Source organism: Callionymus lyra, chromosome 6, assembly GCF_982586985.1.
Source record: "Callionymus lyra chromosome 6, fCalLyr1.hap1.1, whole genome shotgun sequence".
In the NCBI taxonomy this organism is placed as follows: Eukaryota; Metazoa; Chordata; class Actinopteri; order Syngnathiformes; family Callionymidae; genus Callionymus; species Callionymus lyra.
In genome coordinates, this window is record NC_141823.1 from 14,950,280 (window position 1) to 14,964,120 (window position 13,841).

The window sequence follows — 13,841 nt, forward strand, 5'->3', positions numbered from 1 at the left end:
TTCAACATTTTAATTTACACTCATTTTAAAGACATTTTAAAAAACACATTACAATGATTTAATATCATATACGTTTGCTTGTAAACATTGCAGATGGGGTTTCTTGAACCAATGCAGGAGCCAAGGTCTCAAGGGGACTCCACATAATTTAAAATTATTTATTTGTTCTTTTTGCTAGGTACATGGATTAAGCTTCACCACTAACCCCGTAACACAAATATGATACAGTCTTAAATGTTAAATGCTAAAAAATCAACTGGAATGTAAAGTTAAGGAAACATCTAAATAAATAGCATACTTGCTATCTTAACTAGTCACCAACAAAGTTAACTTATCTTGTGTCTTTTGCCTTAAGGGGCCATCGTCCAGGGGTCCCAAAACTTTTTTTCCTGTGAGAGCCACGTAAAAATGTATTGTTTTCCAGAAAGTCACACATAACCAAACAACCCTTTCGGAGTTCTCCAAGATATCAAAATGTAAGGCCCTAAAATGTTTGTATCTTCTAAACCGGGGGTAAGGTATATAACCACAAAAACACAAAGTCTTGATTTTTAATTTACTGAATCTAATTCTAAAAAATAAATGACCACCTAAAAATGTGTGGTCCTATACTTTTGTCGCGTACTGTATATGCAAAAAAATCCAATTGCTTCTCTGTTATTGTTCAGGGGGCCGGGCCAATGGGACCAAATGTAAGCCTTGTGGAAAATACTCCATTTAAGGGCTTTTGTAAGACTTGACTCACATAGCAGGACTCGTGCACAAGTAGAATCTTCTGAAGATTTCATTGAAAATTTAACAAAAAACAAACAAACAGTAATTGTTGCATGAGAGCAGTTGGCACACTGGCAATAAACGTTTCTTATTTTGAATCTGATGAAGATAAAAATGTTTTCTAAAAGCCTGACCAGACACAGACAGAGAAGACTCGATGGTGAATCGATGAGGTTATTGAAGTCAGAGTCAGAAACAGGAGCAAACAAGTGTGTCAAAATAAAACAGGAAGTTAAAGATATTCAAGCTAAAACTAGATGTGTTAAAAACGTATTTGAGATGTGTGACTTTGACTTTACTCGGTGACCTGTTAGTCTATTTACTCTGCAATTTTGTCTTCTTTTAATGTGAAAAACTAGTAAAACGTGTGTTTTAACGTTCATCAATGCTTCTAGAACTTCAAATATTCCTGCCGTTAAGAGTGCCATCAATGACATAAGCACTGGTGCTCAAAAATAGTTGCAACCATGTACGAGTTTCGCTCTGGGAAAAGATGTTATGAAATAGATCCCATTTGTTCCATTCCCACCAAGGCTCCCAGTGTAACTATTTATTTCCACTTCATCCCGCTCTCATGATGAAGGACCCGCGCTAGATTGTTGCTATCATTTCGCCTGATGAACATCGTACTTTTCAGAAGAACCATAACCTCATCAGAAACTCTTTATTAGTTGACCTGAGTATATCTGTCTTTTCTGTCACCGTACCATCTTTCTGCCTATCTGTGGTTTTATATCAACCTGTGTTTCTGCTGCTGGAATGCAGACGGAAGGTCTTTGAGTGCAGCCAAGACAGTAAATAGTTGCTGAGGTGGTCAAAACAATAGTGTCGAGGAGGCTCATGCAGTCGTGAGTCAGGGAGTTGCTTGTGTGTCTCTCTAGGGCAGAAGATTCACTGTATTTGATGTTATGTAAACCATCTTTATATAAATATCTAATTTCCTTAACCAGCCAGCTCTATAATTATCAACTCCATCGCTCTAATCTTCCATTTCATGACCGGCCACAGGCTCCTGCAAAAATAAAGATCAAGCATCCTGCAGGAAGAAATGAAATTGGAACCAGAAAATGTGAACACCTAATTTATCCTCTATTCACCGTCATGCTCACAGAAATAGATGGATCATCTGATCTATGAATCTGTTGACTGGCAGAGGGTTGGGTAATTCTAATGCTAATGTTAATGCTAAAGTTCTAAATTTAACAAATTAACACACATCCTTATTCAAAGCAAAACCCTAACCTTTTCATGACCTTATAATCCTAAACCGCCAACCAAGACCTTCCAAAAATGATAAACAATTTGTTTTAATAAAGTTGTTTTTTCATATTATTTGCATGTATAATTGGACGTTTTTATTATTGTTTATTCCCAACATATTTATCGATGTAGATTGAGAACATTAAGAAACTATTCTTACATTGCTTGAAATGTATGATTTAATTTTTAGTCTTTTATAATATTAATTATAATATTCTTATTTGAAAAGTAATTACAATTACAATACAATATTACTGTATGACAAAGAATTGCATTATGTTACAATTACGTGTGTATTGGCAAGAATCTGGATAAACAATACAAAGGCAACAATACAATTTATTGCGATACTGTAGGAACAATGATATATTATTAATATTATCCAAGTACTTGACAATGGTGTTGCAGAATTTACAGACCACATGACTCTTTACGAGGTCGAAACTGCTTTCAAACCAAAATACATCCAGACATCAGCTTTAAAACCTGCTGGAGTCGACTGAATCCTCTCATCCTCAGTCATCGCTGGGATCTCGCCGTATTTCAATGTTTAAATTAAAAATTCCTGTGTTCAAAAAAACAAAACAAAAAAGAGAACATAAAGAAACATTATTATCATTATGTGTCAGTGTGTCACAGCCTCAACTTAAAACAATCCATGAATCTTTACTTCTGCCCGAGGCTTTTCTTCTTCTTCAATTCTCACAATTGTGTTTGGGATTGTTCTAATTCTTTAACAGTCATTTATCTAATTCCCCCTCCTTCTTTCGACCAGTCTTAAAAGCTGAGGGAGACAATAGTAGCAGACACACCCGTGTCACGTGTAATGAATCGGGCCTCGAGGCTTGATGGTGTAGATTGGACCCATTCGTCACATGGCTTTTGGGCTTTAAAGTTAACGCCCCCTTCCAGATTGATGTTACTTTGCCATGTCTTAAGAACTGTTGGAGCGATGCGTGGCTGTTTGATTTATCCACCTCATTACTTTTTTTTCTAGCTAGTTTGCAAACTCAAAGCCCTGACCTGATTTTCAGATCCTGTGGGCAAAAGCATCCCTGTGTGGAGGACTCCATGAAAACAGTGAGAACTTCTTAAACGACCCACCGCTGTGTATATATTTCACTTCTTTCCCAGATACTATTATTCATTAGCTATTATTATTATCAGCTATTGGAACTACACTCAAAGAGAATGTGTGACTATATATGTGGGAGTTCCTATTGTTTTAAGTAAGTAAGTAAGTAAGTTATTAGTATTTATACAGCGCTTTTCAAGACCGCTAAGCGCTAAACAATCAAAATACCCAATAAAATAAATACTTAAAAGGTCAAGATAACACAGAGACAAACACAAGAGTCTCAGAGAATCAAGGAAAAGCCTGCACGAATAAGAATGTCTTGAGATGTTTCTTGAAGGAGTCAGTAGATCATCAAACACAGAGAGAGAGGAAGATGGTTCCAAAGCTTAGGAGCAACAGTCTGGAAGGATTTCTTTCCTCTGGTCCTGAACTGTATGTTTAAGGATTGACTAACCTATTTTAAGTCTGTTAATCTAAACCTCTGGCAAAATGCATGCAAGTATGTCCGGGGAGGATCTTGTGTGTGACACACTCTTTGTGTAAATTTGTCTTTTCTGACGTACTTTGTCACCTCAGAAGATTAAGTGTAAAGATAAATAGTAGTAATTTGAGAATCATTTAATCAAAAACAGTCGAGATATACATTTAAACAACTTGTCCTTCCATGTGAAATGAAAGATGACCTAATCGTTAGCCTCATGAAAGTCTAAATCTCACTTGAATGTATCATTGTGTTACATCACGATATCACTCAAAATAAGGGATGATGTATTTAGTTGAAGATCATTATCTTAGTGAAATCTTCACATGAATTCTCACCACGTCTAAGGAATGCATTGACAGAAACTCAACCAATTAGTTATGGTTGTGTTCATGATTTCCTTTTTTTTTCACTGCTGCTTATATGAACCCCGGGGTCAAGAAGTTGAAGCTTATGTTATTTTAATGAAATTCACATGTGGTCCATTATTCATTGTTTATAACCCAGTAAACTGCACATTCCAGAAAGTCTTGGGTCCGGAGATTCTGCGCCGTCGGTTCTTGTTCGTGTATGTTATATTAATGCCCACTGAAGCATCAAATACAGCTTTATTGAATCAAGTGTGTGTCTCTGTGTAAGTAATATGTTTTTAATGTCAGAACATCAGAGTGTAGGCGGCATGTTCTGCCTGTCAAAGCATCTCATCCACTTATATGATCTGGAAGGCTGGATCGACCCACCGCTGCTTCCTATTAGAAACTAGGTCACTGAATGTGTCATTTAGGATTCAAGGAAATATTAACTATAACCGTTGTAACTACCAAATATTAATTTTTTCCTCATGTGAGACATTATACATGTTGTCAGTAAATCCAAAACTAGCATTGGGCTATGTAAAATAGAGAATTTGCATTTATACTTTATATAAAATTGGAAATTGCAATTCATGTAATCTCATAAAAATTTAAGTAAAATTAGAAATCTTTCTACAGCAAGAATGAGATCAATAAGTTGTCTTCTCTATCTCTTTGCAAATATATTTTAAATATTTTCTATGTGAATGAAAAAAAAATAATACTTTGATCTGTTTGATTTGATTTATATTATCCATGTAATAATTTTATGAAAATGATTCAGCACAGCTGTGTAAATTATAGCAAACGTTCAACATTCACTGAAAAACGACCTAATCTTTGCATCATTTGCTTTTCCATGTGTTTAATTTTCAAGATTATATTTTTTTGTACATATGTATCCTGTTCAACCAACGGTTGTCCAATTTAAATGTGTTTCATATTACTCATATCTACTAAAGATAATGTATATAGATAGATAGATTTACTTTATTAATCCCTCTGGAGATCGCCTTTCAGAAATTAGGTTCCAGTTCACAGCAGACATCATAAAAAAAAGAACAAGAACAAGAAGTTCATACAAAAGAACAAAGCGCATGTATAAAGAACATAGATGAAAACAAACAACATAGATCAAAAAAAGGTCATAGATAAAAAGAAAAATAACACAAAGAAAAGTATACAAATATTAACATAGAATACATCATACTTTCAGTCCACTCCTGCCAAATTCAGAATTAAACAATCTAATAGCACAAGGAATTAATGAATGAGTCCCCGAGTCTATTAGTGTTGCATCTGGGGAGGAGCATCCGTGCTCCATCTGCTTCTCTGCTCATTGATGACAGTGTTGAGAGGATGACTATCATCATCCATGATGGACAGTAGTTTGTCCAGTGATCTCCTCTCTGCAACTGTCACCAGTGAGTCCAGCTCCAACCACAGAGCCAGCCTTTCTGATCAACCTGTCCAACCGGTTGACACTCCTCCTTGGATGCATTCCCACCCCAACACACCACAGCATAAAACGGGATGTATGGAATAACTGTATTATTTCCCCAATTATACAAGTTTCATACATAGTACAAATTTACAAATGATCTTATATCTGGTTTCAATACGTATGGTATAGTAAATTCCTAATAAAGCAAATGATAGACGTATCTACAGTATATATTTTCCATATGGGAGTCTCATACACACTTTTCGTCTCTAAGGGATCAAAAAGTGTGACCAGTTCTAATTCCAGACCCTTTAATTGGAGACCATTCTTGACCATTTGTGAAGCCTTTGCTGTTTACTCATGATATTCTTGATGTAATATAAAGTCAGGTACCAGTACCTAAATAGTAACGGTTCTGACATAAATAGGAGAAACTAGACCCAAATATAACGCCAATTTCTTTATTACATTTTTAGGGTTTTGGCATCATTCTCCCAGATAACATTTGTCTTAAAAACAGTAATTCAACATACAGAAAACCACCAAAGTATTGTCATATCCGTGATACCCTGCCCTCACTCTCAATGCACATTGGAACCCGCCTGCAAAGCCCCTCATGCACGCCCTCTCACTCCCATACAATCAAGGCCAAAATAATACTAACAAAACATAACTCGGAAAATGTTTATTGCTATTGAAACATGTATAATATCAATCGACATTTTTGAAATATAATTTTTATTTAAGCTTTTTGTGCAACAGCGTTCATTCTTCAAACACATTTCTAATGCTTCTAATGTCTCGGTTTAGCATCAATATCAGATAAAACATATATGATACCCATCTCACCAGCAAGCCCTTTGGACATGAGCAGTTTTTTGGTAAAAGAAAAGGCTTTGTCTGAGGACATGTTTTCTCAAAGATGACTGAGAAAAAAAGAATATAGAACCAAGCTTGATAGCGAAAGGAAAGTGTTTGTAAAAAGCCAAAGGCACTTTTCCAGGATGGCTGTTAATGTTTCAACCGGTTATTGTACAATCAGGCTTCTTGTCTAAGTTTCTCATGTATGCATCGATTTAATCAGGCAGAAGTTGATCCAAAAAGTCTCTACATGTTTGCACATTCTAAATCAATGAGTAATATGTGTCAAAAGGTTATCTAGGGATGGAAAAATGTGTTTCTCAGATCCATGATGATTAAGCATTTTTGCAGCTTTGCTCACAAGTGCTCATGTTGTGAATGTTTAGACTCCGAGTTGAAATTTGGTGACTTGTTCGTACAGGTTGAAAAGCAAATGTGCTTTATTTAGAGTTTTGGGTCGGATAGGATGTTTTTTTACATGGAAATATAAAGATATGTAATATAATATATGATCTTTATAACTGATCTAATTATATAGAATTAAAACAATTACATCTTAGAGATCATTTCTTCTTGTTTACAGATTTCTCATGGTATCCATGGTTAAGTACTTTGATGCTTTTCTCCACGATGACTCCACATTTGACTCAGCGACTGGAATGAAGGTTCATCAAGGGAAGGTTTGTGTTGTTATAAAGATGTTTTTCTCAACTGGTCACTATTATTGGAACCAGGAAAGTATTTTTTTCCAGAATTTTATGATTTAATCTTGGATCACAAATAATAAAAATACAGGTTATAGAAACTGGGGAGCAAATGGTCGAGCAAAAGGTTGAGGCTTTTTCTGAGAGAGCAAGTTACTGAAACAGTTTAACTAACACCAGGCCATTTAACCCTTGTGTTATCTCAGGGTCAAGGTGACCTAAAAGCCTGAAAACAAATGTTTTGGGGCTATCCCTTGTGGTGTCTCTGGGTCAAGGTGAACAACCTGGCTCCTGTACCTCCTGGTGGAGGTTTTTTATCTTGACTGAGACGCAACACAAGGGTGAAAAACTCATGTTCAAAAGGTATTTTTGAGTTAGGAACAACAGTATCTGATCAGTGCCAAAACTTGTTTGTTTTTTATTTCTAGTCAAAATATCTCATCACACTTAGAAACACCACCACCTACAGAGTGGGAGAGTCATATCTCTGTCACAAGGGTTTTAAGCTGTTGTGTTATTTGAAACAGATGAATCATCATGTGTCAGGAACTTAAATCTGCTTTATTGAAAAAAAACAACTGACAAATTGCAACATAATGACTCTTACTCCACATAATCATATGACGGTGTATAAGTTCAGTGTGGCTTATTTTTTTTACTACGTTTCATTTACCCAGCAAGTAATATGTTGTATCAGTTATCATAATTCTCCTTCCAATCCTTAGCTACTTGTTGCTTTTATTTATGTGACAATAAACTGAAGTTAAAAAAAAAACCTTGTGAAACAATATGTGTCAATAAAGTGAAACAAAATGTTTCCATCAAACATCACAAAGTGTTCCAATGACACCGTGCACATTGAATTTCATTAATGAATTCTGAGTGGTTCAGATTAAATATTTTGGAAATATTCCGTTTATTTTCCCGCATATTGCATAACATGTTCCCGATCTGTACAATTGTGCTTCCCACACTAACCCTAGATGGCATCTGTTAAGAACAACAACCTACATACAAGTTACGCAATTCAGAGAAACACCCATTTAATTTCACCAACAGAAGGTATTGTTTAAAGCAGAGGCACAATTTTTTGTGCCAAACTGTGGCCGATTTAAAACCCTGGCTTCAAACACACATTCGCTCAACGGTTTGATCACGAGTTACAAGATGGAGGCGTCTTTTCTTGACGTGACACCATGAGTCCTGACGTGTCGCCGCGCTCTCCGGACACCCGTCGGACACATGTGTGTGTTCAGACACTGGGATTATTGATCTGTCGCAGCACTGCAACATTTCCAATGTGACCCGGGAGGTGTGTTGACTTCCAGGAAGAGAAATATTTTGTAGGGAAAGGAGAGTGGAGGGGAGGGGAGAGGAGGGATCGTCCCCCGTTCTTATGTAAGCACTGCAGCATGATACAGCTTCTCTATCTCCAACTCCATTTAAAAGGATTTTAGGTGTTTTCTGTCGCACCATCTAATCCACCATGATAAGAGTTATGCATGACGGGGAGTTTAAATCCGGCTTCTTTTTTTTTCATTTTTCTTATGCAATTCCATTTGAACTGTAGTGACCCATGTACCGAATAACTCCCAGCAGCCCACACTGGCGAACTGGTGAGTTTGTATCACGCAGCTGGGAAAACACGAAGGAAAGACAGGCCTGGGGTTATATCGTGAGCACACACACACACACACCTCCTCGAGGTACAGGGTTTCATGTTCTTGCAAAACAGTTCCTGGGTTCAACGTCCCCCTTGTACGGGCGGTTTGCAGTGCGGCCCACGGCAAGGTGTTTTTCCAGACCCTCGGACAACAGTGACAGTGGTTAATGATTGACACCTCGTACAATCCATAGGGTCGGTCAGGTGATTACCGGGCTTTTCTGAGGCGGCAATACGAGCATCTGTGATGTTAATGATCTGTGTTTGAAGCAGCCAGGAGAACCTGGGTCCACACATTAGCCTGAGGACAGACCTCGGTGACAGCAGGATGCTCTCTCACCCAAACTGGCTCAGACCGGGACTTTGTGTGCTCTTCCCTCTCTTCTGCTGCTCCATTGATCAGCGCTGACATACATGGAGGGCAAATAGAAGGAGACATCGTGACCAACTGACTCCATTCAAGCGAGAGTGTCGTCAAATGTTCTGTATCATCCTAGATGTGGCTCTTCGGGAGTGAATGAAGCTTCCTATTCAGAGCGCAATGAAATGTTTGGGATACGTTGTTTATCTGAAAATGGTTTGCAACTCAATCTTGCATATCTACCCACAGCACCACAGTTGCTGTTTTCATCTTGGCACTCTGGTTACCTCCCACAATCTAAACGCAACAAAAGTTGATAAATGACTTTAAGTTGTCCATTCATACTGTGAGCACATGTACATGTATGTACATCTCCATGTCTCCTGCTTCTTGCCCCGAGTAGCTGGGATATGCTCCACTCCCTGCCACCCTTTTGAGTGAGGGAACTTTTGCAGAGAAGAAAATGAGATGTTGGCTCTTTTTATGGAAGATTTAGAGGGTTTTATATAAAGGTGTAGAAAAAAAGACCACCACGATGCTCATTTATAACCATATTTTGATATAATTTTCCCTGTATTTGTTGTATCTGTATAATCAAGTTAGCATTTTAACTGTTACATTTTTATTTGTTCAGGCTTTTCCCTGATTTTCTGGAACTCCTGTGTTTGTCTCAGTATTATCTTGACCTTTAAAGTATATACAGTATTTTATTGAGCATTGTTTTGATTGTTTAAGCGCTTTGTGACACTGGTCTGGAAAAGCGCTATATAAATACAAATGACTTACTTATTTACTTACTTACTTACTTATTATTGATAGTAAGAAGCTTAATCAGAGAGAAGGTTGCAGTGGCATTATGCAACTCGCTGGAGCAGCATACACTCAAGGCCTGGAGAGTGTTTATCAGATCTGTGCCCTCTTATTGGCAGAGTTATGGAAAATATCTAAATTTGAACTCTAGACTAGTTGTTTTTAAAGTGAGGGCCGTCCATTTAAAAAAAAAAGAAGTATAATATAGTATTATATAAAATAATATATTAGGGGCGTGCATCTCTCCAATATAAGACGATTCGATATGTCATGAATGATCCTAAATCAATCAATGAAAACGAACTTAATATTCAATTTACACTACTGAAACAAATTAGAGTAAAAGAAACAAGTACATTTCAACAAGGATGTGAAAGAAAAAAAACTTTGGAGAGAGTTCTGAGTAGGCTCAGATCTGGGAACAATGAGCTGCTACTGAGGTCAAAAATTATAACAAACAAAATTTTAAAAAGTTCGGTAATTATTGCCACTTTCTCTGCATTTAACGGCTGATGTTTGACTTTAACATAACAATGTTTTTTATATTAACTGCAGTTTGTCCTTATGAACGGACTCATGTTTGTTTTTCTAATTTATTATTTATTTATTATATACATAATAACAATTGTATCATTATTATTGTTATTATTATTATCATTTCAACAATGCAGAAAACTAAATAATAAAATTATAGTTTACCAGGTCTTCATTGTGTTTAGGTCTGCACAAATTCAAATAAAACTTTTGAAGAAGCTAAAGTAATATACTATAAAGCTCGTTCTGGATCATGCAACACGTCCTCACCTCCAGATGTAGGACGGTTGACGACTTGGGTGTGAGGACGTGTTGGGATCGTGTCACTGTCCTTCTGTTTGGAGTTATTTTGCAAACAGAAAGATGAACAGTGACGATCAGATAAACAGATTACCAGAGGAGAGAAAAAGGAAAAACTCCTTGGTTTTCAAGTTCAAGGCCATTTCATAGACATGTAAGTTGAACTGAGAATCTCCGTAGAACCTCCACATGGTCAATTGTATCAGAGAATTTTGCTTTGATTTTCTGATACTTCCTGTTTCTTCATCTGTTGTTACTTGTTAGGAATTGTATTGTTCTGGTCCGATGGAAAATATTTTCATAGTTATTTTTGCTACTAAATTGACAGGGTTATATCTGAATCAGTCCATATCTGGGGAAAATAGATTGTTGTCTAATATGGGAACCATGTCATTACGTCATTCTGAGTGACATATTTATTTATTTATTGTTTATGCTATTGGCTTCAAGAGGTTATTATCCCAACATGGATGAGAGGAGACACCCAGGACAGGTTTTCAGTCCACCCAGTCCAACATTCTACATACAACCCCTCACACCAATCATGTTTCTACTGCCAGACTGCAGCACCAGCCACTACTCCACTGTGCTCGACCCTGACATACTTTTCAGGCAAATGTGACCCGAGGCTGGTCACTGAACTCCTCCATAGCCTTACATCCGACCGACGTCACGTACATAGTAAAACGAGAGGACATAAACACAATCTTTATGAATGCCGGAAAATATATGTCTACAAACTTTTGTTGTGATCCTTTTTTATATCTAAATGGTGTCAGTTTATAGAACAGTCACCACAATTTGATGACCATAAAAAAAAAGTGATCACTCGGAATATAAACCAGAGCGTAACCTTGAGTCTAAAGGGCAGCGTTTGACATTTGACCTAAAAATAAATGATATGCAGACATTAAAATTGCAACAGATGATACAACAAGTTCACAGTACTAAATAGGAATTGTGAAATGAGCTCAAAGAGCTGATTCAATGACCTCTTTCTTGATTATTTTGGGCTTTGTAGGCAGTTATAAACCACAAAGTTTATAGATATCTAACATTGTTTTGACTTCTAACCGAGATTAAGAAAAACAAAAAACATGTCATCTTATATGCAGATATTTAAATTATATGCAGACATTAAAATTGCCAACAAATGATACAACAAGTTCACCTGACTAAATAGGAATTGTGAAATGAGCTCAAAGAGCTGATTCAATGAACTCTTTCTTGATTATTTTGGGGTTTGTAGGCAGTTATAAACCACAAAGTTGATAGATATCTAACATTGTTTTGACTTCTAACCGAGATTAAGAAAAACAAAAAACATGTCATCTTATATGCAGACATTTAAATGATATGCAGACATTAAAATTGCCAACAGATGATACAACAAGTTCACCTGACTAAATAGGAATTGTGAAATGAGCTCAAAGAGCTGATTCAATGACCTCTTTCTTGATTATTTTGGGCTTTGTAGGCAGATATAAACCACAAAGTTTATAGATATTCAACATTGTTTTGACTTCTAGCCGAGATTGAGAAAAACAAAAAACATGTCATCTTTTTATTATCTCCCCTCAATCCTGTGAACATGTTGATCTGCGCTGGTCATCATGATTTTATGGTTATTTTCAAACTTTGAACACTTCACTAGTCACCCAGTTTTCACTGGCAGCAGCTACTTTGACCCTGTTTGCTAATCTTTATGATTGTGACATGGAGTGGAAAAGTTCACGGAGGAGGAAAAGTTCAAATATGTTGCCTGATTAGACGATAGTAAAGTTATTATAAAACAATAAAAAATAAACAATAAACAAGCTTTATTTCCAAGATCTCAAATGGAATTTACTCAGAGAATTGATTTAAAAGTCCGTGTAATGAAGGGAAATAATCAAGAGAGCTACTTAATCTGGATTAACGCTGCCCAAACAAATTGTTTATAACATGTTTACCTCTTGCTAGAACAAGAACAGAATCATGTAAGAGTCTCATTGAGAAGGTGACAGATTCCCAAAATCCCCTGATCCCATTACATCACACAACTTATCTCTGACCCACACAAACACATTCAGTCACAATGAACGCACACAAAACACATGAACTTTAGCACAGCCAGGGCTTTCTAAGATGTTTTCTTTCTGGAATTTTTCCTTGGATTTTCTGCAAACTTAGAAACAAAACTTGTACAAGGTGATACACACATGAGGTTGTGTAAGCTGGTGAGAGAACAACACAACTAAAAGCAGATGGTTGTTTTGCTTGTGCTGCCTCACAATCATTCATAATAAAGAAAATGCCAGTCAGACTCGACAACTTTATTTTTATTCCACAACCAATTTTTTTTTTTTTAAATAATTATCTTGGTGCTCTGGTTTAATCCTATATTTCAAACCCATGAATTTCACAGAAATAGAGAGTTTTTGGTTAATTTTTTACTCGTGACTATCTGTCTTTACTCGTCCTCACTTCTAACCTGTCCACGGTGCCCGAAGATTGCTCTTCATATCTCAACACGCCAGAGCCAGAACTCTTCGTCTTTCTAATCCAAACCAACCAGCGCATAATGTCTTCTAGACGATACACAACTCTTTAAGGGTCAACACAAGAGGGAAATGAATGTATTTAATTTGGTTCATCAGGAAAACAAGAGTGGTGAACACACTGTATTTGTTTTGAGGGCACATATGGACAAGCTCTTTCTCATTCACGCACACGTGCAATCTGTTCTGGACTAGAAAGCAGAGTTTCGTGAAGAAATCAATGAGAGCAGAACATGAAAACTCCGAAGAGACAAATGGTTGCCTGAGGGAACGTTTGCAAGTTAACAACATGAAAGAAAAGAGTTGACGAGTCAACCGCTAAAATATAATTGTTTAACATTAAATCTTAATTAACTCTCATCAATTAATTAAGCAAACTGTTGCCATAGGGATACACAGGCATGTTAGATTGTTACTGTGAGTCTGAGCTGTTGTGTATCAGAATCAGAAACTTTTATTGTCAGTTTTGTAAACACAACACGGGATTTTTTGTGGTGGAAGCACAGAATAAAATATTGAAATAAGATAACACACAAAACGAACAAATCAGAACCAAGCATGGCATTTAAAAAATATAATGCATTATTTAGCTTATTTATGTAATTATACAGTTGTTTATTATTGATAATTAAGTACATTTTGCACAATGACGTCTTTGAATTGTATTTGGCATTTCTT